Here is a 22457-nt window from a genome sequence, read left to right on the forward strand (position 1 = left end):
CGTCCATAGTTTGCAAAACGATGCTGCATCCGAGCAAAGATTCTAGATGCCCAGCGCAACTCCAAAAAGGAGGACAAATGAGGTTTGAGGCTGCACCGGACAAGGCTTAAATTCATGTGTCAAATTCGAACGTATGGCCAACCTATCGCTAACTGGTTTATCAACTCTTTCTCCCGCTCATTCTACCACTCATGAGCTATATCCTCACTGTGTGGACAAATAGGGTGAGGAGTTAAATGGCAATGATATTATTACATACTTGTTAATCTGACTCCATTTGATTAATAATTTGTATCACCAATCAATTACCAAGTAACTAGTTTATCAGCTATGGGGGAGAATGGCATGGCACACTACAAGAACTGAAGTATTTTATGATTGGTAGGCAAATGAACAATTTATTAGGCATTAAGCCTTAAAGGTAAATGTAACCAATATCACTTCAGTTGAAGGTAAAAGTAAACTCACATGGTCTACTGTAACAAAGTAGCTAATGGTAACAAAGGAAACTTAACCAATTTACAGAGGTAAACTTGACAAGTTAGAGATAACAGATACACCAGATAAAACAATACAAACCCAGAGATCGGGAAAGGGGGAGAGAGAAAGGGAGAGGGAGAGAGAGACCCAGAGAAAAGGTCCAAGATGGACAAGAAGAAGCCAAGATGGAAAAGAAGAAGATGGGAAAAGAGGAAGAGACCAGGAGGACCAGAGCCTCCACTTTTATCATTCACTTGGGCCACCCCCGACTCATCAGAGCCTTTGTTGTCTCAGGTGGATGGGTGTGGCCCAGGTGGATATGATAACTTTATGCTACAGTGTAGTTTTTAGTCTACAACTATGCACAGATACATTAAATTGTAATGAAACCATGATCAGACTTGTCTGATTTCAATTGTTATTTCCAAGTGTGAGCTTGTATCTCTTCAGCAATAATTTAACTGAACCTAAATGTTGCATAAAAGGTAGTTTTTCATGGGAGTCCTACCTCATCATCTGACACCGACACCACTCTTCTTTTTTTTCCATTTTTTTTTCAGGGGGTCCCCCTGAGGTATCCTATAGACAGATAGTTCAGCAGTATGACATTAAGGTTCATTATCATTAAAAATAAAATAGCTAATGTAGACTAGATGTTGGGCATAGAAGCATTTGAAAGCAACAGTATTATCAAATCCTGCGAATTACTAGCCTAGAAATCTAGACGCGCCCCTAGCGGCAATTACATTTGCTGCCAGGGCTAGTCTAGCAACTCTCCGTTTGCTTGTGAGCTCCAGAAATCGAAACTTAATCAGGCCAATGAAATCGTGTATAGAGTCGTTAGGTGGGCTTAACATAATGATTGATGGCAGAGTTGCAACGGTTTGGCTTGAATTCCCTGCTACTTGAACAAATAAGATGGATGTTGCTGCATGCTGGCGAACAGTGTGACACGAGTTAAGCTTTTATTGAGTTGGCAAACGTTTAAACTAGCCAACTAGCTCAGCTGGTGGGAAACGCATGGGACTCATAGCGCTGCCGCTGTCCTATTGCGTGCAGAGGGAATTTGAAAGACAACCGATTATCCCGCCCCTAGGACTGAGCACTGCCAACGGTGAGTGCCCAGACCCTACATTTTAATGTGGGTCTGGCTCGTCAGGCTAGCGAATTACATGGAGACATCCCTAAGGTATCCTATAGACAAGCAGATAACATGAAGGTTCATTATCACTAGCTTAACTGTTGCATAATGCTAAGCATACACTTCGGTGATGGGTATCTGTCATGGGAGTCCTACCTCATCGTCTGACACCCCTTTTTCATCAGGTCTCTCTGAGGTATCCTATAGACAGATATATCAGTAAACTGGCATGAACTGACATGAATGTTCATCCCTCGGGATGAATAAAGTATCTATTATCACTAACAATAGTTAAAGGTGCAGTCAGGAATTTTAAACGATGTCAAGCCCATACATTTTTGTCACATTCAGCAATCATCTCTTCATGACTGTTCATGTTCAAGCTGCTCATTCTGTTATTACATTGTAAAAACATTGTTTACCAAATTCGGTGACTTATTACCACAAAGGGGATTTTTTTGAGAAAGAAATTACTGCAGTAGATTGACTGACTTAGGATAGTCATGATGAGTGAATATTGCAGAATAACTCCACACTTGTATTAATAGCCTACAGGTTTGCATGGCCCCAGAAAATGATGCGCCAAGAGGAGCCACCCATGATTCTAATGAATCAGAAAGCAATTTGACAATTTCAGTCAAAATATAGAACTTTTACTGTGCAAATTTCACAAACATCTTTTATAAAACCAATACAAAAAGTATAGCCTAGTGCAACTTAGAAATAATTATAGGCCTACGTTTCAAGTTCAAGCCAAAGTAGCCTACATTACACAGTATTCAAGTAAATCTAAAAGGGAATATAAAACAAGTGTGACTTAGTTGAGGCAATTTGCATTAATATGGGCTTTGACTACTTTGAAAATAAAACCTATCTGCTAATATTCTTCCTCTGTCAAAAAAGGCCTACAGTGGGTCCCTTTTAGAAGTGGCCACTTCATTCGCGCTTTCCATGACTCACGTAGCTGCGTGAAATGTATTACAAGTTTTCGCCAAGAGGTGGCAGCTTAAGCCCGCTGTAGCATTGCCAGTACAGGGCAACGCACTGCATTTATTACAGTAAGGCGTTGCAAGCGGCAATGTGATTGATACTGTGTAAGCCATTGGAATAGCTCTGAAACTGGGGGGCAAACACGTCACAGAGGGGACGCCAGAGCCTTGGATATCTCACTAACAAAATAAAACAATATCTTTGTGTGAAATTCTGTGGCCTGTCAAATTCAGCTTCAGCAGGACAGGTCACATATTTTGATAGGCTACTGTCAAATTACAGTGGGTCCCCGTTAAGTTTGGACGGGTTCCTTCGTGAATCACGCACCCCATTTACTCAGCGGAAATGGCACAAACTGCAGTTGACACAAACAACCACAAGGTGTCACTTGGGTGCCACTACTATTTTTGATGCGACTGACTTACTGCTTCCATGACGCAGCGGGGGCACGGGAACTTAAATTGATCACGGTAGTTTAAGCTTACACTTGACAAAACATTCTAATATGAAAATGTAGATGCAATTGTTGTAAAATGGTGCAGCTCCTTTAAGAAAGCACCGTGTGCAGGGATGGAGAGAGAGAAAGCGAGAGGGGATAGGCCTATGTGTGTTAGAACTTAGTGTGTGGAAAAAGTACGTGCTGTTGAGACTGGAGCGAGTCATATTCAAAATAATGCAAAAAAAGCAATTATCCTCATTCATTGCAACCAAAGCATGCCTGCTTGCCGACGTTCAAACGAAAAATATATCAAAGCACCTTTTGCGTTTGAATGTAGCACGAAAAAATGTTTAAACAGCTGGACAAATGATTTAGCTAATTGATTATATAACCTGTACACCAGCAATTGTTGAACATTTACCTGTACAAGTACATTGACAGTAGCCCAGCCTAACAGCATGTTGTAGGCCTACTGTAGAAATTTCACTTAAACTGCAACCGCAACATGCCTGCTTGCCAACGTTCAAACGACAACGAAAAAGATAATAAAACAAGAGGGTTGAGTCTGAATGACACTGAGTTTTTAGACACTGAGTTTTTGTAGTTAAGAAATATTTTCGTATAAAAAAATGGTCATTCTTCAATCTCCTTCACTGACGCCTATGGAAAAGGCTTAACGTCCCAAAACAACGATCAATGATCATCAAATTTCTCTCTCACATTGCTCCTCATAACCATCTATAAAAAAGTGTTTTTTCTTTTCTTTTTGAGCACATCCGAATCCCAGGACATAACGCGCTGGACCTTATAATAGGCTCGAGTTATAATTCCAAAGGGGGCAGATAGGGGCCACTGCACTTAAAACTTAAAAAGATGAAGCTTTCCGAACTTTGAAATTGCGATCAGTGACTGGCATCGGGTGAACGAAGCTTTTCGAAGTTGAACAGGCTATTAAAAACTATTTGCGCACCTCCATGTCACAGGAGAGACTGGGCTCTCCCTTCTATGAAAAAGACGTTAGGCTACCTGCAAACTGGCCTATGGTTTCATTGCTGAGTTTGCGGCAAAGCAAGAAAATGTTTTTTTTTTCCTGAGTCAGGATATGGCGAGTCAGTGTCATTTATTTGTCCAATGTTAGCCTATAGATACAGACCAGTACATCTTATCAATAGTTTGAATGTCGTGTGTGTTTCTGCTCATTGACAAATACCGTTCAGCACAATGATTCATGCCCAATTAATTCCCCCTGTTAAAGTGTTCGCCTTTGTTACACTATTTGGTTTCGTGATGTAGCCTATGATAAACACCATATGGCCAAATATGTGACTCAGCTAATGTTATAGGCTATACAATTGAATTTCCCCTCTTAAAGGCAAGCTGGTGTAGCTTATTAGACTAGGCTACTATTAAAATACACCGACGGTAGCCTTGGCTATGTGTAAAGTAAGCTATCGCATGATTTCATGCACGTAAGTGAAAAGGGCCTTGCATCTGTCAAGTTCGCACAGGGCCTCGCATCCCCTTGCGACGGCCCTGCAGCTCCTCCTAAGACAGCGAGGAAAAAGTTAAAATACGCGATAAACCCGGGAAAAGTTGACAGGTTTGTTTCGGTCCCGGTGATTATTTGAATTTGATTATTCGGTGTGAAATTGTGCAAACGACAGCCTTTTCAAGGCATTTCAAGGAAGGAGTCGTAGCATGCAAGCTCCCAAATTGACCCAGTAGCCTAAGGCATCAATAAATTGTTGGGACTGGGGAGGGTCATGCGTTTTTTCTCAATCACTTTGGAGGGTCATAGAAAAAATTCTTGCTGGCGAGGGAGGGTCACGTCTTTTTTGACTAACGCTCCCAAAACTCCTCCGGTAGCCCCTTAATTAAATAAATAACGAACAGTCCCTAATTGATTAATAGCCTAGGCCTACACCAGCAATTGTTGGACATTGACCTGTACAGGACATTGACAGTAGCCCAGCCTAACAAGCAAATGTTGCAAAATACATCAAAAGACGCAATTAATCAGAAATAAATAATGTAATCTGCATCGCTTTATTTAACAAACTGCAAGCAACAAGAGCATTGAGTTCGCTGTAAGGCCAAACCCAAGAGCAAAGCCTATCTGTTAAGGCAGTCGATAGGCTATATAACGAGCTGTGTGCCTGGATGACGGCTCTGGTCATCCCATACCCTCCCCCCACTTCCTGTAGCCTACCATTATGAAGGCCTGTAGCCTAAAATGACTCGTTGCCGTTTTGTGACATTAAGCTTTTTCACGTTAAGCCCCCCTCCCCCATCCCCTTCTTTCACAAGCAGTGGGGGAGCGCGGGGCACAAAGTAACACTTTTTGGTAGACAAAGGAGGGTTCTCCGCGCTTCTGTCGTTTGGCCACAATCCGTTGCAACCAGGCCAGGACAGATATTTTAGAGAGAGACGCCGGTGCAGCTCAGATGTCTTCTTAATTTTCTTTATTCTTCAGTAAAAGGTGCAGAACATTATTAAACTTTGACTAACATTTCGATGTGTCGATGTTTTTGACTAACGAACATCGAAACGTTAGTCAAAGTTTAATAATGTTCTGCACCTTTTACTAAAGAATAAAGAAAATTAAGAAGACATCTGAGCTGCACCGGCAACTCTCCTTCTCTCTAACACTTTTTGGCTTTGGCTAAATATTTCTAAAATCATTTGAGTTTCACTAGTCAAATGTTTTAACAAGCAACACTTGTTATTGAACTAATAACAGACGTGTGTCGAAAATTGACTTTATTTTCCATACTAACATATGCAGAGTCTAACCAAGGTCAATCTTGCCAAAAAAGCCCTCAAACCTGAAAACACATGAGGCAAAAGTGCAAAACATCACAAAACTAACTAAACTAACACGCGCATATTTTTGTATTGCAGTTCTGGAAATACGTGCATTAACCCACTCGACCGTCAGACAACGCTATCTGCTTCGAGTAGGCATATTGGGTAGGACTGTAGCCTACACTGGTTGCTGTGGCACAGTCTTGAGTGACTGAATTCGTTTTTCTTTGTCATATGAATGCTGTCATTTTGTTAACATTACTGTTAAGGAGATGCTGTAGGCAAAGTCTATATTTCAACCTCGTTAGTGTAGTAAAAAAAATCAGAACTATTCACAAGGTTTCTAGGCAGCATATTTATGTTCTGTTAGCAAGCGAACTTCTCATGACTACCGACAAAGTAGGGGAGCGCGGGGCACAAAGTAACACTTTTTGGTTATGGCTAAATAATTCTAAAATCATTTGAGTTTCACTAGTTATACTTTTTAACAAGCAACATACATATCTCTGTTACACATATGCACTGGAAGTTTGTTTGTAGGAGCTACTGTTCTTTTACAATTCCACCGAGAGTGGCGATAGGTGAAATGTTACAACCTGCCCCATATGCGGGGTTAGTTGTAACACTCATTCAAAAGGCTGTTTTTAATTAAATGAATTCAATAAATGTATCTGAATGTGTATGATAGAATAGGATCTGACTATTTATGATACATAAGTCATGAACTAATTACAGACGTGTGTCGAAAATTGACTTTATTTTCTATACGGAGAAATAACATGAGAAATATGCGCCAATGGAAGCAAAGAGTCTAACCAAGGTCAATCCTGCCAAGAAAAGCCCTCAAACCTGAAAACACATGAGGCAAAATGCAAAACATCACAAAAACTAACTAAACTAGCACTAATACGCGCACATTTTTGTATTGCAACATCATTGTACAGTATGAGTGGCTTAGTTGTAACAGCGCGTTACAACTAACCCCGCTGGGTCACGTTTGTTATAAGATAAGCTAGCTCCTGCTATGAGTTGGCTACATGTTTCAAAACGGTGTTCATTTTTAGCCTACAAGACGGTTATTAAGATGATACAAGATTGGAGTCAGTGAGCTGCACCCACAACTCAGTAATGGAAAGACAAGTACCACCTAGACATTTACGTTGATGTCTTCAAAAGGCGTTTTGCTGCAGATCTACGTGGAAACACGTCCATACTGACTGAAAATTTGTGGAACACCGTCTCATAGTAATGTGATTAACTGACCAATAGCATGCCTCGATCAACCCCCTGCAACTAGGGAAAAAGTCCGTGTTACATTTAACCCCGCTACTTTGTGCCCCGCGCTCCCCTAGCCTACTGCCAGCTGACGAAGCTCTCATTTTAAAACATTACTGAGAGACAGACACTGTACAATCAAGAAATCTTGCCACTGAATCCAAAACTATGTTTAACATTATGTACAAGGCTTAGGCTACAGTGGACTAGCATGGTGCAGGGGCTGCTAAAAACACAGAGAAACGCACTGAAAACTCGGCCAATCACAGCCCTTGCTGTCGAATGCGCCGTCTGGTTCGACCGTGGAACTCCACAGCGGACTATGCTGCCCCCAAGCGGCTGCAGTTGTACTTACATTTCACCATTCACCATGATCGTGAATGAAGTGTCAATTTTTAACTGGGACCCACTGTATGTCACTGTAACTGTAAATACTGTGGAGGTCACAAACTGCCTCCTTAAGTTTGTATATCAGTTTGAGGTGCCAAAAAGGATATTATTAACAGACAATGGCAAGGAGTTTGTCAATAATGTAAGTAAAGTGTTTGCTCATGTAAATGGCAATATACTGTACAATATCAGTCAATTTCTGCAATTACAGTGACATAATTTGACAGTAGCCTATCAAAATATGTGACCTGTCCTGCTGATGTCCACCTGTTCACAGGGGTAGGCTTTAGCTTTACTCTGAAGTAATCACCCACACCCGGTCAATGTTCTATGTTTATTAGAAGAGTTATACACATAACAGAATTGCCTCATCTCTGTGTCAGTACAGCTCAGTACATTCATAGACAGCGCAATAAAACAGCGTCCACTATAGTCACAAAATTCGACAGGTCACAGAATTTGGTGCAACACCTGTTGACCGCCCAGCACTAGCTGATGATACAAAAGGCAACTTTCTGAGCAATGTTATGGTTATGGCATTTGGCAGATGCCTTTGTCCAAAGCGACATACAAATACAAAAACAACATAAGCGCTTAATGACCTAAGTGCATGTTGAACAGATATGCCTTAGAGCCCTCTTAAAAGACCCCAAACTATTACAGGAACGGAGAGCCCTGACCAACTGGTAACAGTACTGGGTACTGGTAACAGTAATTTCACTAACCACCCCACTATTACCAGTTTGTCCATAAGAGGACCCTTCAAACTACTGACATACCTCTGATTGTTGGTGAGCAGCACTTATGACCTCCATCATTTTTTGGTCTCCATCCTTTTCATGTCTCTTCATTGCCTGAAGAGCAGCGATGTAGAGTAACAAAGTAGCTATAGTTTAGTACAATACTGAAGTATGAATGGGGAGTATCTGTACTTTACTTGAGTTTTTAAAAGACAATTTGAAGACAAATATCTGTACTTCTACTCAAGTGTGGGTTTTGCATACAGTACTTTATACAACTCTAGCATAGGGGAAAGTCTGTAGAAGTCGATTGCATCACGTCGTTGCACGACATCACGTCACGTGGCATTTCAAAATTCCAACCTGTTAGTAAGCTAGGGTTTGCTGTTGCATACAACTTCATTTCAATCAATTTCGAAAGAAATACTGGACTTTTTTTTTTTTTTTTTTTAAACGGCGACGAAATTGTGAATTTCCAGAGCGTGTTACTCCACACTCGGCAATCGACTCCTACGGACTTTCCCCTAAAGGTGCCAGCTGGAGCAGCAACATTTCCGGAAAGGTACTGGCTTGATGAAATTCATTCTGGACTCTCTATCCGACCACATAAAGACCTCGGGATACTTCGGTTTGGCTTTAGGGACCCTCTACTCACTACCACGTAAGTGTAATGTTGTTTGGAACTGTAGAAAAGGTATAAAAATAGCGTTTATTAGCGGCAAAATTACATGCCCAGGTCACTTCCAGGCTCCAAATACCACACATAAAGGACTTGGTGCATGCGAGTCACCGGTCTCTGCGAAACTCGTCATATTTCGTATTGAATGACCCATTCTTTTTCTTTGAGGTATCTGGCTCACCATCGTCAGTGGGTATTATTGCAAATGTGACATTATTGCGAATTAAATTGAGTTTATTTAGTTTGCATGCATTTTTTTTAAACTCTTGTCGTAGGCTACGGCCCGGTTAGGAATGTCCCGCGGCCCGGAAGCTATTTGTAACTATGTGTAGCCTATGCAACCCGACTGTTGTACGCTTGCCTACCACTCTCTGCAGTGCCTTGCCTACCATTCTTGCCTACCACTCTAGTTGTAAACAAACGTTCACGTGACATTATGACGTAGGTGCAAAACCTTAATAGGCCAACTTGGACGCTATTTCTCATTTTTGTGAGTCACTTTGGATAAAAGCCTGCTAAAAAGTCTGCTAAATGAATAAATGGCCTAATCCCAATCTCTCCACTCACGGACTCACACACTTTGATGCGCGTTCCTGTGAACTTGGTAAGGTCTTAGGGCTGTCCCACTGCAAACTTGTGAAGTGCTTGAGGGCTCACTCGCACCCTTTCTGTGCCCTTTCTGTAGGTCGGCATCTATGCACACTTCACTCAAGGGAATTACCAACAATTCATAGCATTGTGACGTGAATCACAGATTTACCCAAAGGGAAGCTGGAAGATTGAAAAAAGTAAATCAGTAAACAACTCCCATAAATCGGAAATGGAAACTTGTTTGCAACAAGTTTTTGGTGTTGTCAACTTAACAATAGGTCACAGCTGCTGTCCCATTCCTGTTATTAGCATGTGGAACCTTTACAGCCTCTCAAACCCAATCACTTATCAACGGATATCAGTTAAATAGGATGCACACACACACACACACACACACACAAATACACACACACACACACACAGACACACACAAATACACACACACACACACACACACACACAAATACACAGACGCACACACACACAACACAGCACACTCCAGCAACTTTACAAAACCTAGCCTGAAAAGTCCTGAGGAAAGACAGGAAGGCGATTTGGGGAGGCTAACTGTGGCATCGCACCAAGAAAAGCTCACACACACAAACTCACACAACGGTCCATCATCTGGACGAACAGCCCGCAAAGACAACGCCAAGCGTCTTTGACAGACAGCAGCGTGATCGCAAAGCCACCCTGAGACTCTAAACTCCCCTGAAATCAGTCCGCCAGCCCTTGCTGCCATGGCGACTGAGGTGGAGGCGCTGGAGCTGGCTAGGTACTTCTCCTACAGCACTCCAGCTGAAGGGTGAGCAGTTGTTTAATGGTCTCTAGTCCAAACAACACCAAGCATTTTGGCTCGGTCCCAGTAGAGGCATCAAGGAGGCAGAAAGGAGGGTCTGGCATAATGAATTTGTGTGTGTGTGTTGGTATGTAGATGTAGTGTGAGGATGAGAGAGGGTCGGCAAACCAGTGGATGTGTGTGTGTGAGTGTTTGTGTGTGTGTGTATTCGTTACTGTGTTTGTGAGTGTATGTGTGTGTGTGTGTTTATGTGGTGGATAGGAGATGTCTAGCAATGAGCTGTCTAACCAGACAGAGCCACTGGACTGGTGTCCTGACATTTGAACACACCCACAAGCACTTCACACTTGGGCAGTCATCAGGCATTATCCATCATGTAGTCACATGCAGCGGACCAGACCGTACAGTCACACACACACACACACATCTCACACTCTTACCCCTCACATCCCGCCTTGGCTCATTCATTCACTAGTAGGTCACTCTTCACACAGCGCTTGTGTTTTGACACCTCCCCAACTGATCTGGTCCCCACACATTTGGTGATCCAGATGTTTACTACAGCTCCCTCTTTCTTTCCCTCACTTTCCTTCTCTTTCTTTTTCTCTCTTTCTTCATTTTACCCTCTGTCTCTCTTTCCTTCTTTCTGTCTCTCGTTCCCTCTCTCCTCTCCACTCTCTCTCTTTTCCTCTAATCTGGCCTTGTTCCTGGCATGTGTATGTGTGCGTGTGTGTGCGTGCTTTGTCTCTGTTTGCTTGCCCCATGCACACTGTTATTTTATTAACCGCAAACTCAATATGTGTGTGTGTGTGTACCAAAGCCAATGCCACTCTCACTGTTCTCCAATAATCACACATAATCACCCACAAATGAACACCTAATCCTTGCCAAGAACAGGAAACTTCAGAATTCATTTAACCAAGACACAGAATGAGAAAGAGAGCGAGAGATGACAAACATAATTGTTGTAAAGTGGAAGCTTATGACTCAGCATGGTGCCCTGTGCAACTTAGCTGCTGATAAAGACGAAGGACAGAACTTCTCAAGGTCTGTCAGAAAAAAAGTCATTGATCTATCTCTTCTGTCTGTCGTTTATCTGTCTCTTCTGTCGCTCCGCGGCGTCTCCCAGGGCCCCTCTTCCCTAATGCTGACTATCTTGCATGCAACCTTGTGAATGGAGATTGGCAAGCCCATTCATGCCATGAGAGGAGAGGAACGGAAAAGTTTCATTGAAAGAGGCTTTTTGCTTTCAGATGGCTGATGGCATTTTAAGTAGGGGGCAATTTAGACGTGAATGTGGCGTGTGCAGCCGCACACAGACACATGCACACACGCGCGCCTTTGCAGTGTGTGTTCAAGGAGGTGGAGGGGACTGCATGAAGTTGGCAAGAAACACTCACAGAAAAAAGAAAATAGAGTGCTCTGTGTGTGATGAAATAAAGTCTCAGACTCAAGTGCAGTTCTGTTTACTTAGCGAAGGTACAAGTCCACAATCCAAAGAGTAGCCGACAGCAAGCCAAGGTCAGTACACAGGGAAATCCAAAGACAGGGCGAACAATCCAAAACGTAATCCAAAAAAGCTTGGTCAAAACAGACGGGCAAGGTCTAAACTGGAAAAAGGCTAAACAGGTAACTCTCAATGAAATACTACAAACATGGCTTAGTAGAGTTAATACAAACAATACCTCACATCGAGGCAACAGATACAAAGTCCTTTTATAGGGCAAGTTTACTAATTGGATATCAGTCACAGGTGTCAAAACTCTGGGGAGGCCGTGCAAGACTGGAGTGGGCGTGTCTGTTGCTGTCCAGAATGCTGCAGTGAGTCAGGCCTTACACTGTGTGTGTATGTGTATGAACATGTGGAACATTTATTAGTTTAGCAGATGCTTTTATCCAAAGTGACTCACAAAAATGAGAAATAGCATCCAAGTTGGCCTATAGCACAGAGAACTGAAACTGCTCAAATGTACGCTACCACAGCAGCATAGTTATCAACATGGCCATCATCACCGCTGATACTGTGATCATTATCATCCTCATCATCACAGTCACTGTGATAAACAATAGACAACCTCTACAACTTAATGTCTAACTCTCGATTGGATGCCACTTGCATTCCAGAAGAACCTAATTAAAGGAATTATCGTCTATTATTATTATTAGCATCTTTAGGGGAAGTCCGTAGGAGTCGATTGCCGAGTGTGGAGTAACACGCTCTGGAAATTCACAATTTCGAAATTGTGAATTTCCAGAGCGTGCTCTGCAATTGACTCCTACGGACTTCCCCCTAAAGACGCCAGCTGCAGCAGCAGCAACATTTCCGGAAAGGTACTGGCTTGATGAAATTCATTCTGGACTCTATCCGACCACATAAAGACCTCGGGATACTTCGGTTTGGCTTTAGGGACCCTCTACTCACTACCACGTAAGTGTAATGTTGTTTGGAACTGTAGAAGAGGTATAAAAATAGCGTTTTGTAGCGGTGAAATGACTTGCCCTGGTCACTTCCAGGCTAACGAGTTTTGACTAAAAACGGTAAAATCGAACTTTCTCAAAACACATCCGAATGACATGATTTTGATGTCAACTCAACGTATGTACTCCCAACCATCCGTAAATTGATCTAAAGTGCATTTTACTCCGGATAATTCCTTTAATATGAGTGAGTAATAGATTAACATCAGTGAGTAATTTTAATGTGGGTGTTGATGCATTGTTGAACAGACATAAGTAGTAATTATCATCATCATAACTACATCATCAGCCTCTGTTTGCATCAAGAGGTGGGGAGGCCTTACTAAATATCATTCTAATACACAACTCTGCTGTTACCGGTCATCTAGGAGAACCTGGAGGTGACCACTACTTCTGGCCAAACATGAAACATAAACAAGGTGGCGAGGTGTTGCGGGGGAGAGTCAATCAAAATGCATATTTCCTAGTCATCCAGGGTCTACCCTCTCAGTGAGGAAAAAAGCAAACTCACTTAGCTATTGGTGTGGTCAGACAGGGATGGGGGAGTTGGTCTCTGATGACCGTTGATTAGATGAGACGGGCACACAAAGAGCGGACAATAGCCGCCATGTGGGCCTGAGAACTCTCTCAGCTCTGCATATGTAATGCCAGTCTGAGTGGATGAAATGGCAGGCATATTCATGCACTCACACACACACACACACACCGTCCATCTCTCAGAGTCAGAGTGAACATGGGTCACACAAACGCATGGTCTGCAGGTGTGTATGTGTGTGTGCATGCTCATGTCTGTGTGTGTGTGGTTGTTAAGATTATAATAACTGTGTGTCTTTATACCTCTCTGTTCTGTGTTAATATATGAACTAATTGGAGTTCAGGTCTCCCTCGCCCTCTCAGGCTGTGTGTGTGTGTGTGTGTGTGTGTCACAAAGTGAGAGAAAGAGAAAGACAGAGAAAGCACCAGAAGGATCGAGGCGCCACAGGAACAGCCATTTCTGAAGTATTGCTAATGTCCATAGAGATTATGCTGCACTCTGCCTGTGTGTGTGTGTGTGTGTGTGTGTGTGTGTGTTCATAGTGATTATGCTGCACTCTGCCTGTGTAATTGAGGTGTGGGCAGAGAGAGCGAATATGAGGTCAGCCCTCATTCTCTTCCTCTCACTTCATCCCTCTCTCCTTCCCTTTGTCCCCTCCTCCTTCTCTGTCTCTCTCTCCTCCTCTAGTTGTTCTCTGTATCTGTTTCTCCCTCTTTCCATCTGTGTCGCTTTCTCCATCTCTCTCTCTCTCCCATGTCTGTATTTCTCTTCCTGTCCATCTCTGTCCTTCTCTTCCCTCAATGTTCTCTTTCTCCCTTTATCTATCTATCTATCTATCTATCTATGCCTCCCCCATTGCTCTTACTTCATTTTTCTTCCCCTCTCTGTCTTTGACCTCTTTGCCCTCCCTCCCTCTCTCTGTCTCTTTCTCTCTTCCTACCTCTCTTTCTCTCTTTCTGTCTCTTTCTCTCTCCCTCTCCCTCTCTCTCTCTCCCTCCCTTATTCTCTGCACCCCATCCCTCTCGTCACTGTCTCATTGGCACATCAGACAGAGTGAAGCCCCCCTGTGACTAATTAGCACTTAGCACTTAGCAGTTGTCATGTGACTATGAGGAGTGGGCACTCACAATGCTGTGTGTGAGTGTGTGTGTGTGGGGGGGGGGGTCTGGTGATATAATCTCTGGTTAGCTAGGTCAGTAATGAGGAGAGGAACATCCTAATATGGCCTGGGTTGGGCAAGAATGGACAAGTTGATTGGCAGGTCATTTTGGCACTGGTAGTAAGGTAAGGAGGTAGTTTGCAATAGTTAGATCTCTCTGAGGTTTATTTGCATCCCATGGAGAATTTGTTACCGTTTTGTTGTGGCTTTTGCTGAGAAACAAATAGTTAGCAACACAAGCTGAATTTGAATCAAACATTCTTTAGAATACAGCTGATCACCCTTCTGCCTTCACTTTTAAATGAAAATCCATCGGCACTGACAGCAGTCATTATTTCAGAGGTCCTTCGATAATAATAAGGACCCGTAGAACTTTGGGGAATCTCATTCAAGTCAATGGAGCAGGGACGTGCACAGGGGGGTTGCTCAGGTTGCCCGGGCAACTGCCCATATGCCCTTCTTGACTCATGTTGCCCTTCCAATAGGGAAAATAAATAAATAAATAAATTATGTACAATGGATGCAGAATTTCACGTAGGTCTAGATAAAAAAAAAAATCGCAAAGCCTCATTCACTTCCATTCGGGCACCGAAAGTGAAAGTCAGTAGGGGAAGGGCAGACTGTTTATGTGGCTGCAGCGCTGCACGCGACCGACACCTGAGCTGAGCCTGCATAAGCGGCCCTAGAAGGAGATCGCGGTTGTCGTATGAGACGACTCAACGTTGTCGGAAAAGGTGAGTTTGTGATGTATAACAAACGAACGATCATCTACATCAAGTTTTATGAAATTAATTAAAATCTTCATAAATCCAGGCTGAGTTTGGCACGTTTAGCCTAAATAATCAGACAGATAGGCTAGCTTGCAGAGAAGCAGCCCGTTATCACATAGCCTATAGGCTACTATTTTTTTGGTAGGCATTAGGCAAACTAAGCTACATGTCTGCTGATAGTTAGTTTCTCACATTTCGTTTTAGCAAGAAGAATGAATGATGGAAGTAGGCCTAATGCATCACATTAATTATTTTATTCAAAATTGTTTTGAAGCCAAGATGCCCACTGAAAAGAGTCAGATTCAGGAGAGGGAGAGACAATTCAGGGAGGCAGCAATCACTGCAGGGTTGGCTGCGAAAAGCCAACCAGCAGGTGAGACTGAGACTTTGCACTGTGATAAAGATGACATGACAATGTCCTAGCCTACTAATGGTAATGTTTCATAATTACATTACATTTAAGATGAGGAGCAGTCATAAGCCTCCAGACTACTGTATGTGAGGAAAATGTGGACCAGGAGGAGGCACAGAGGACAGGAAGGCCTAAGTGATGATCACAAGATGAGATGAGCTGCATGCTAAATAACTGTAATCTAAAAAAACATAGGCTATTTTAAATGTAATTTCAAAGATCTTGCCTGAGCAGAACATAAATACCACTAGTGGGCATGAAAATAATAATGATAAGTTAAGGTGATTGAGTGATGTATTTCAGTGTTTTACTTCTTTGTGTATATATTTTTAAAAATACGCTGTTATTCTCTGTCCTGCATATAGCCCGTGAGTTTTTATTTTTTTGGGGGGTGCCCTTTTTTCAGGTCAGAGCAACTGCCCCTCAAAATTCCTGTGCACGTCCCTGCAATAGAGCGTTCTACTTGCATTGTGAAGAGCTGTATAATAAGGTGTGAAGGACACCAAGAAGATGGGTGTTCATTCTGGGCAGCAAACATTCTAATAGATAATGCCTACGTGTACCAGTGCTACACTAACAACACTTTGCCTGAAAATATGTCAGCTGAATGAATGAAGGAGGAAGACCTAAATAAGGTCTGTGATGGACAAAAATGTGAGATAGGTATTTGACAGGAAAATACTGTCTGCACTGTTACTGAGATGAGGGTGTCGTGATGGCCACCTGGCCACAGATTGAAAGGGGAAAACCTCAGGCTCAAGTCATGCTCCTGTGACTCAAGCAGGTAGCTGAATGGATCAAGAACACCAGGTAGCAACAACCTGACAGGAAGTGTGCTAGACCAGCCAATACCTTACACCATGTTAGAACAAATACCTGGACCTTTAAATAAGACAGACGGTAAGGACCGTCAAAATGTTACCAGCGACGGAAAACAGCTAACGGAAAGGTTCAGGCGTATCAGAACTTTATGGAACAGTACGATGCATTAGACTTGTGAATATTGTAGAAAACACTCGTAATCTGACTCCATAATTAGTAAACAACCTACAACATCACTAAACAGGTTATAAGCCAAATGTTAAATGCAAGGCCATGGCACACTAAGAGTTATATGTATGGTAGATCAAGGAACAGTTTAATACTGCAATACACGGTAGCTTCAATGTTACAGACATTAAGTAAACTCAAAACCAAACCTAAGACGAATGAGTGAGAGAAAAGGGTAAGGGAAGATAGAGACAAAAGTGTGAAAGAATGAATATTTTACATTTACAAACTTACAAACAATTTACAAACAATTACACAAACTTGAAAGACCACTCATCTGGAGTCTCTCTGACCCTGGTGAAGGGCTGGGTCAAATGATCAAAGCACACAGCAGCATTGTGATTAGCAGCATTGTGATCAGGCCTCGGGTACCTGATATAATCAGTCTAAGGATGCAAACAGTTCAAGCTGGGAAGCTGCGGCGTGACTTGCCTTTTTGGCCATCCTGGCAAATAATGCCTTCGTCAGTTCATCTAGATGTAATCATTCTCAGAGTGGATTTTACCTTACTGTTTGGCCCTCCTGTCAAATGGATGAAGAGTAGTGAAGTCCATGAAGTCAGCTACTTTGCACTCTGAGAACACTCTGAGGACACAATGAACAAATGAATGGAAAATGCTAAATGAATGCATGAATGCTAAATGATGAATACATAAATAAATAAATAAATGGATGGATGAATGGATTGATGATAAATAAATAAATTAAAATATTCATTTGCTCAGAAGCAGTATAGATCATGTGCAACAGTAGAGATGAACAATAGATGATGATGAGCGATGGGTCTCATTCATATTCTCTTTCAATTAAGATGTCAAAGTATGATAACTGGGAAGAAATGGCTGTTCATCAAATGCCAATGTTACAAAAAAAAAAAAAAAGTGTTTCTTTCAGAATGAAAATGCAAATTGTCAATCACGCCCACACATCATTCTGTGTACAAGTTACCATGGGATCTGGCGTCACAATCGCCCAGCAACCCATGTGGCGAGATATGTTTATGGTGGTGAATGCCAGAATTAACCACCGACTCATTCACATATTCCAACCCCATGGAGCCCAATGGAGCATTCCTAAGTCACACCTACGTCAGCACATAAGCAAGAAGCCTATAATTATGAGTCTCCCAGATAAAGGTCTATCTTTCTACTCGAAATAGCTCTTCTGCTTTCATGTGTAGGCACTTGATTACGTCAAGGAGTTAAGTGTCTTCCTCCCACAACAACAGGGAATGCATAGCAGTTATATTGCATTAAATGTTGCATTTCTATATTGCAATTGACCTCAATGTTATCAGACACATAGCAGTTCTACAAAATAATTTGTAAAAAGAAAATACAGTATATGTTTGAATAAGTGCCTGCATTGCACTGGACTGTACACAGCAGCTCCACTTGTAATATTTCCTAAGTTTAGATTTATATTTAATTTATGTTCAATACTGATTGTTTCTGGTTGTTATACTGTGGGAGATGTCATACAACCTCATTTCCAAAAAAAGTCCTAAATAAAAACAGAATTTGATAATCTCCAAATCACATAAACCCACATTTAGTTGCAAAAGAATATAGACAACACATCAAATGTTGAAACTAACAAATTGTAATATTTTATGACAAATGTATGCTGTTTTTGAATTTGATGGCAGCATGTCTGCATGTGTGCTTTTTTGTGACAATTATAAGCTTTGTGCTTGTTCAGTGACAGTTGGGTGAACCTACATCCAACTCGGCGCATCAGCCTATCTGTGGTCATGAACGAATACCAACATTTTCCTCAAATTCCCAAGTTTCACTTTCCCAAGAAGATCATTCGCCACATCCTCAAAAAGACAGCTCTACGATCCTCAAGGAAGTGGGACATGAGAACAGGTAAGAGTGATGAACCTGGTGATCTCTGCCCTGATGTGGGTGGACACATGAACCTGGTGATCTCTGCCCTGATGTGGGTTGACACATGAATCTGTTGATCTCTGCCCTGATGTAGGACATGAGAACAGGTAAGAGTGACGAACCTGGTGATCTCTGCCCTGATGTGGGTGGACACATGAACCTGGGGATCTCTGCCTTGATGTGGGTGGATATGGCATTGAGCATTTATTCAGATATCTTGATATCAGGCATAATTGTCATGTACATGCAAGCCATTTCTGTCCACTAGTTAACTAGTGAGCCATTTCTGTGTGAACTAGTTAACTAGTGACAGCCAAAATGCTCACTAGTTAACTAGTAAGACCCAAATTCTCTCTAGTTAACTAGTTCATATGTTTCATCTTACTAGTTAACTAATGCTCAGCATGTTCACTAGTTAACTAGTTTAAAGACTTCTATATTTTACTAGTCAACTAGTAAGGTACAAAAATGTTTACTAGCTGACTACTGAATGTCAAATTCCCACTTGTTAGCTTCTATGTAATTTGGCCAGCCGCTTGAGCATTTATTCTGATATCTTGATATCAGGCCAACATGCAAGCCATTTTTGTCAACTAGTTAACTAGTGAGCCATGTAAGCATAAATGCCCACTAGTTAACTAGTGAACACATATTAGCTTCACTAGTTAACTAGTGAGAGCCAGAAAATGTCCACTAGTTACAGTGGCGGTTTTAGGTACGGGCGAACCGGGCGGTCGCCCGGGGCGGCATCTTGTAGGGGGCGGCACGAGCGCTTAAAAAAAAAAAAAAAAAAAAAAAAAGAAGAATAAACGTCGCAAAACGACTTTCTATTATCCATCACTTGTGTGAGGAATTAGGGAATTGGCGCCCCTGTTGCTCAGAAGGTAGGCCTACTGCACTGCACTGTGCAGAGGAAGGGGCGAAGGGAGGGGTTTGCGGGGGACAGTTCACCTCTGGGTCTCCTTAATGAAACGGGAAAGGGGGGATGAATGGGGATCCACTGTATAGTAGCCTACAACAGTCTATTAGTGGGCTAAAATCAGTCACACCTTGACTTTCTTCCAAACAACGCACATCTCATAATGTTATGAATGCAGACCTATGATTCCTGCACATTTAATTAACTGTGTGAAATGGCTAATAAAAATAGGTGACAAAACGATTAAGAGGTCACCCAGGTGAATTGGTTTGGTCTTGACTGTGGTCGCGAGTGGATCATGGGAATTTGTGGATTGTTGTCGACTGTCGAGTGCCAAACACGATGGACAGAAAGCGGTCAAAGCCATCAGGTGCCCAGTTCCGAAAAAAAAAGAAAAGTAGAAGAGGAGAAACGAGCAAAGGATAAAGGTATGTAATGTCCTAATAATAACAGTATCATGTCATGAGTGAAGGGCTAACGTCAATGTTAATTGATAGGGCCTAGCCTAGTATAACTTTTACGTTTGTTAGCCATCTTGCAATGATACCTATGCTTAGCCTATAAAATAATAATTCGGTTTTAACAAACACAACAACTAATTTCACCATGAGATGGATTTATGCTTTGCAACAAAATGGTCAAAACCTCAAAAGTTCTGATTATTTATTTCCATCATTTTGGTTAACGTTGCTGTTTAGACAACGCAATTTTCATGTAACAAGGTAGGTAGGCTAGTTTCAAAGACGAACACTTGGCATTTGCAACAAATCCGTGACAGCAGTTTAATCACAACAATCATTCAGTCATAACTAAAAGAGTGCAAAGCATAGTAGCCTATTCGAGGCAGTAACCAAAGAACTAATTGTTCCTCCCTAATTTAATATGACAGCAGGCATTTAGCATGTAGGCCTAAGGGCATGTTTATGAAATTTGCTATCAATGGATGTTTTGTTTTGTATAAGAGCTAAATTGTAGCCTTTGAAGTCAATTGCAATTTCAGGGGCACTTCTAAAATACTTTGGAGCATCCTCTGCCACTGCTCAAGATGAGCCACCCACAGCCCCTGTTTCACAGGATGAGGAGGAGCCATCAACCTCATCAGCTGCACTGGCCTCTTCTGAGGTGGTCCCTGTCCTTGAGGATGGGCACCAATCCATGTCTCCACAAACATCTCCCTCTACGTCTGCTTCTCCTCAGCATGAGCCTTCAGGTGGGTTTTTACATCTCTGAATGTAAAAATATGAATGTGAATATTTTCAAATTTGTGTGATTTTATTTAATATTTATTAATATTATTGCTATTCTACTTTTATATTTGATTGTAAGTTATATTTGCCACTTTTATGTATATAGGCCTATTGTGTATTTATTTAATAGTGATGGGGACGAGACCGCCTATGCCGAGTCCGAGTCAAGACCGAGTCTTTGAAGGGTCGAGACCGAGTCGAGACCGAGTCTGTTGGTTTTCAAATACAGTCGAGTCCGAGTCAAGACCGAGTCTTTGAGGAAGCAAGTCCGAGTCGAGACCGAGTCCTTTAGGAGTCGAGACCGAGTCGAGACCAAGACCATAAAAAAATTGCAGTTTTAATATTCATAATTTAATATCACCCCAGTTAATAATCAACAGTTAGGCCTACAGACTAAGCTAGATTGGGAATTGTTTAGAGGAGCAGTCTTAACGTCTTAATATGGACTATGCTGACCTACAGACACTCACCGGCAGCAGAGCCATAGAGATAAATAAACGGCTCTGACGGCAGTATCTTTGCATTGCACCATGGGATGTCATTTTCAAATAATGCCGGTCAACATTGCATTTTATTATTATTGTTGTTATGTGTTGTCTGTTTTTTTATATGAACATAAAAAATGCGTTGGTCTCGAGGACTCGGTCTGAAATTACGAGTCCTTCTCCTCCCACTGTGGTCCGAGACCGAGTCAAGACCGAGTCTTTGAAGGAACGAGTCCGAGACGAGACCGAGAAAGCAGAAATTGGTCTCGAGACCGGACTCGAGTCCGAGACCGGACTCGAGTACTACATCACTATTATTTAAGTTCTAATACGGTTTTGTGCAGAATTGCGCTCGAGGGGATCTCGCCCGGGGAGTAATTGAGTCTAGAACCGCCACTGACTAGTTAACTAGTAAAGGCCAAAAATGTGCACATGTTTACTAGTGAAGGCAAAACTCCTCACTAGTTAACTAGTTGGAGTAGGTCAATGTCACTAGTTAACTAGTGAACCATAAATGTCTTACTAGCTAGCTAGGTGATGGCAGCAGGCTCACTAGTTAACTAGTTGATGCATCCTTTGTCCAAACTAGTTAACTAGTGAGGTCATACATGTAACTAGTTGAAGTCTAAATTCACACTAGTCAGCTAGTGGCGCAGAATTAAAATTAGGAGGCGGAGAACTCTGGAAATTGAGGCTTTCTATTGGCTCCCTATGTCCAAATAGAACATGACAACCAATCACAGCGCAGAATTTCACAAAATCCCACCCACAACATTTGCATGTGGCACACAAGTTAACATGCTGGCCAAAGGAACTTTAACTAGTAAACTAGTGGCTTCAATGTGACACTTACATGTAAACTAGTGAAGGCAGAACTGCTCACTGGTTAACTAGTGAAGACACAAATGCCCACTAGTTAACTAGTGAGGTCTAAAAAGTGTCACTAGTTTACTAGTGTGCACCAAAACGCTCACTAGTAATAATAATAATATAATAATAAGCTTTATTTGTATAGCACCTTTCATACACAGAATGCAGCTCAAAGTGCTTTACATTTGAAGCATGTAACACATTATACAACAATTGGGTTCTATGGAACTATTTATTTGTTTCTGATTGGCCGAGAGACGTTCCATGAGTTGGAATATCCCTGGACATTTCAACTCAGACTTTGCACAGCT

General features: G+C 42.0%; 1 long non-coding RNA gene across 1 annotated transcript; it reads left to right on the forward strand.

Annotated features, from left to right (window-relative positions):
- Positions 1–8906: 8906 nt before the first annotated feature.
- Positions 8907–12859, forward strand: LOC121696090. Its single transcript, XR_006026241.1, has 2 exons — positions 8907–8954; positions 12791–12859. It is a non-coding gene; the product is annotated as an uncharacterized LOC121696090 (long non-coding RNA).
- Positions 12860–22457: the final 9598 nt, after the last annotated feature.

This window comes from Alosa sapidissima, chromosome 21, assembly GCF_018492685.1.
Source record: "Alosa sapidissima isolate fAloSap1 chromosome 21, fAloSap1.pri, whole genome shotgun sequence".
Lineage (NCBI taxonomy): Eukaryota > Metazoa > Chordata > Actinopteri > Clupeiformes > Clupeidae > Alosa > Alosa sapidissima.